Raw genomic sequence first — 4,530 nt, forward strand, 5'->3', positions numbered from 1 at the left:
ATATGCCTCCCCCCATGCTCCATATTGAAAAATCAGTCCTAGAACCTGCTATAGGCATAAACCCTATAGCCTTCTGATCTTCTAGCACCAAGCACAAGCATAGTACCCGTTAAGCCACACATTTTTAAGGTTTTCATGTATTTATTTTATTTTTTTCAGTATTTTCTGTATTGCCTTTTGTTAAAAGTTGCAGTCAGTTATTTATGCCAGAACCTACAAATGACCTAGGTGAAGTGCTGTATTTAGATTGAAAAACTTTCTAACATTGTAAAAGCATATAGTGTTTGAGTGGGGATGCAAAAATCAAGCAGTGTAAGCTGCAGTCAGTGCAAGCACCTGCAAGAGTGGATCTATGCAGAGCTCCCATGTCAGCACAAGCACCCGCAGCAGAGGGTGTATGCAAGGCTCATATGTCAGCACAAGCACCCGCAGCAACAGGTGTATGCAGGGCTTACATGTCAGCACAAGTACCTGCAGCAGTGGGTGTATGCAGGGCTCACATGTCAGCACAGGCACCTGCAGGAGTGGGTGTATATAGGGCTCACATTGCAGCTATTCATGCCGCTGCTGAGTAGTTCACAAGAGTTAGGTTATGTGAATGCCTTTATATTGATGTCTGGATGACGACTTCCTTTCTTATTGACTCTGGCCCTAAGCCTGGGACCACATTTATTATGGCACCATGAAGCCCACATTTGGTGATAACTGGACACTCCATCCTTACAGCATATGTAGAGTAGATCCAAAGTGCCAGTGGACAAAGGGTGGTAGAGCAGTGGACAGATGCTGATAGTTAACAGCCATGAGGGCAAGAAAATAACCCAAAAAACAAAAAAAAAAAATTTTCGGGGGCAAAAAAAACCCTGGGGGCCCCCCAACCCCAAAGGGGGTAAACAAATAGCCTAAGGTTGAGTTTTACTGTTGCTGTTTAAAAATAAAGATAAAAGTGAAGGTACACCACTATAAATTAGTGACATGGCTAATTCTGCAGAATAGGCACAGTATAACAGCAATGATTTATTGCTGAGTGCCAAATGGTGCTTTAACATGAAACCAGCCCACTCAGGGATAGATTACAGCAATAAAAACACAGGTAAGTAATATATGCCATCTGTACGTACAGCCTTGGGTGTGGCAGTGTTCTTAATACTTGAACTATTTGAAATAGATTACAAAGAAGAAAATAAAGAGCAACTACAATTTCCTTAAGTATTTACAGCAATAAGGAGGCAGGCAAGGGTAAATTGCATGAGCCTCTGAATGATGTGTGCATCTTTTCTCTTCACTGCTGGGGGTGTGTCACACTTTAATGCAGCTTATTCCTTGTGCTTGAATTCTTCCTATTTAGTTGCACCTTTTACAGGAAAACAAAAGTTTTATTTTTATAATGCTATCCTAACTATGAATTCCTGTTCCAAACACTTTTTCCAACAATAATTGCCTAGTAAAGACAAAAAAAGACCAAGAAATGTAAAAGAGATAAACAAGTAGCATGCTCAAACTGGGTAAATAGGCCAAACACATGGAAGAACATATATTTAGCTGGCCAGCTGGTATGCTAGTAATATAAGGGGGTATGTGAGCATTAGTGAGCATTAGTGTGGGGGAAAAGATGGGCAAGTGTATTGAAGGACAGGAGGGGACTAGATAAAAGTATGCTATGTTGATAGAAAAGAAAAAGGGAGATAAAGTTCTAGAGAGTAGATCAAACTAACAGGAATGTCGTCATAACACGTCAGGCAAAATAAACTCAAAATTATACAAAGTTTGAAACCCATTCAGTAACACAGAAGGAGAGGAGATATAATACCATATGTATAATGTAATATACATTCATTTAAAACTGAACATTACTGTAACAGTAGATTTGAGAACAGAAGCAGAAGCAATTTAAAAACCTAATTTCCCTCTTAAAAATTAGCACAAAGTGTTGTAAACCAGTCAATTACAGTACAAAAATCAATGTTAAGAGAATCAACACATTAGAAAAAAGGCAGTTTGAAATGGACAATTCATGTGGTCGGATAGTTGACAGCAATAACAGATGATGTTGGTGTGGTATATTGAAGATTTACCACAGTTGGAGTGGTTTAATCATGAGAGCGAAGCCAACCAAGGGTAAATCTTCAGTGTAGCACAGCACAGAGTTAGCTACTGGTATTATTCAATGACATTATTTAAGAAAAAATAGTTATTTTTCTAAAATAATGTCTTTGTATAATGGCTCTGTGGTGGCCTTCCACGTTTTTCCGGTATCCTGGGGCTTTTCTGATGTACTGCGCATGCATATGGGACTTGCGTTCCCAAGCTTATGCAGTACATCAGTGCTGTGCAAAGTAAACAATGGAGAAGGAAGATTTTTTTTTTTTTTTTTTTTAAAGAAAAAAGAAACCGTGAGACTTTTATCATTTGTGAAAGCCGGGAAAGAAAAAAATAAAAGGATGATCAGGTACATTTCTTTAGTTTTGAAGAACACACCTGATTATCCTCTTATGTCTCTCTCATTCATTTGAGGTCTTTGGTTTTGTAAATTTATTTAAAAAAAGGAAAGAAAATTAAAAATGTTATGAGATATACTAATGGAAAAAAGTCTGGCTGACCAGACCATTTTCCATTGCTATATTCCTGGATTTACAACGGGCATGCTGCTTTGGCTGACCAATCAGCTTGCTCCTTTTTGAATATTACTGGCCAGTCATTGTATAATATGAGATACGTTGCACCAAGTGATGACCTAAATAAAGTTCATTGGCTATGCATTTTACTGCACTAGAGGGCAGAGTCACATCCAAGCCATGCATCCCAAAGGAAAAGTGTATATAGTTACCATGCAATCAGATAGCAAGAAAAATATAATGGTATCATATAATGGAGATGCTGGATATATGTTAGAGCCATGGATGATGACCCTAATCTGCAACCCCCAGACCATGGCAAAAACACAGAACATTGTGGAGCAGCTATTTTGTCTAGTTAATGGATAATTCCACTGCCTAGATGTATTTTGTGGGGAGTTGCAGTATTCATATGAGACCTGCAGCCAGATATTTGCAGTGATCACCATGTTATATGATATGTTTGTGCAGAAATAGCCACAGGAGTAGGAAAATATCCTGACAGGACCTACTATACTTGTAACAGGGAGTAAGGAGCAGAACAGACAGTTTGATATTGAGCACACAGCCATGGGGGCCCATTCAGTGCAGATGCAGGTGCAATATATTCCAGCACTAGCAAAGATGGAGTGTCTGGTCTATAACTGTGAGCCATGATGCAGAAAACACTGAACAGAATGATGTATGCATTACCAAGTGCAAGCTAGGGCAATAGAGTGCATGGACTGACCATGTTGTGCATCAGACATTACTTTATCTGCTCAGGTTATACTGTGGACATAGTACAGTCATTATTATTTGCTCAGGTTGGTGAGGTAACAGAATGACAAGTGACAACAACGATAGCCTATTGGCCAGGGTTATGGGAGGTGGATGCGGTAGCCATGACACCTGCTAGTAGGTTTGGAACATCAGGTATCACATTGTCCAGATACAGGGTGAGCAGCCAGTTCATGAACATTACCAGTGTGCACAGCAGTAGCCTGTGATCTTTGGACTTGATACCATTTACGACAAGGAAGGAATAGAAATACATGAGCATGTGTGTGTGCACTCCGAAGCCATCAGATGTACAGTGATTTCAACAAGGATGATAGACATGTGCAGGTGTTGCACTCCTTTTACCCCCAAGGGCTAGTCATTGACATCCTCCTCATCTTTATCATTAACCCTTTTCTTACCATTTTCGGCATGATTTGAACCAGTCTTCCTGAGAACATAATGGGGGTTAGAAACAATGACTGACTGCATGGGACAGGCATACAGCAATCCTTGCAAACTTTAGAATGGTGGTAGTTGTGAGTGAAAAACTATTAGCTTAGGTTTATGAAATAAAAAGGCCAGTGTGGGGCAGATGGGTGTGGTTCTTATTTGCTACTAAAAGTAATACTTCTTTCTTTGTATTTATTGGACTGACTTTAGTCCTGCATATACTCCCACTAGGTTGTTGAACTGTAGTGAACTGCAGTCCTAGCCATGTTTCACACAGATGTCACTGTACAATCATACCTTTCAATCTATCTTTCCTACATTGTACTTTTCATGTTAGTTTTAATAGTGGTCCTCCACTTTATCAAAGACTGGACACAGGCATAGAACAAGCCCAGGGTACAGATAGCTATAAAATCAGACAAGGTTTCAATCCTTCATAACACTCGGCTGTCCAGTTGTCTATTTTATTATATTTTTATTTATATTTCCTTTTATTTAATTACCTGAGCATTAGGCTCACAAAGAGCAACAGAGACAGTATATAATTTGAAAATGATTAACTCTTTACTAACCAGGATAGTGCCACTATCCAGGCCAGTATTCTCTATACAATGACGACCGAGGCGGTATTAATATAAACAAAGAGAACTTTAACCAAGGTACTTCCCTTCTCTTTTCGATAAGTACCATGGGATCTTTCACA

This window comes from Protopterus annectens, chromosome 7.part1 (assembly GCF_019279795.1).
Source record: "Protopterus annectens isolate FY-2018-M chromosome 7.part1, PAN1.0, whole genome shotgun sequence".
Classification (NCBI taxonomy): domain Eukaryota; kingdom Metazoa; phylum Chordata; order Ceratodontiformes; family Protopteridae; genus Protopterus; species Protopterus annectens.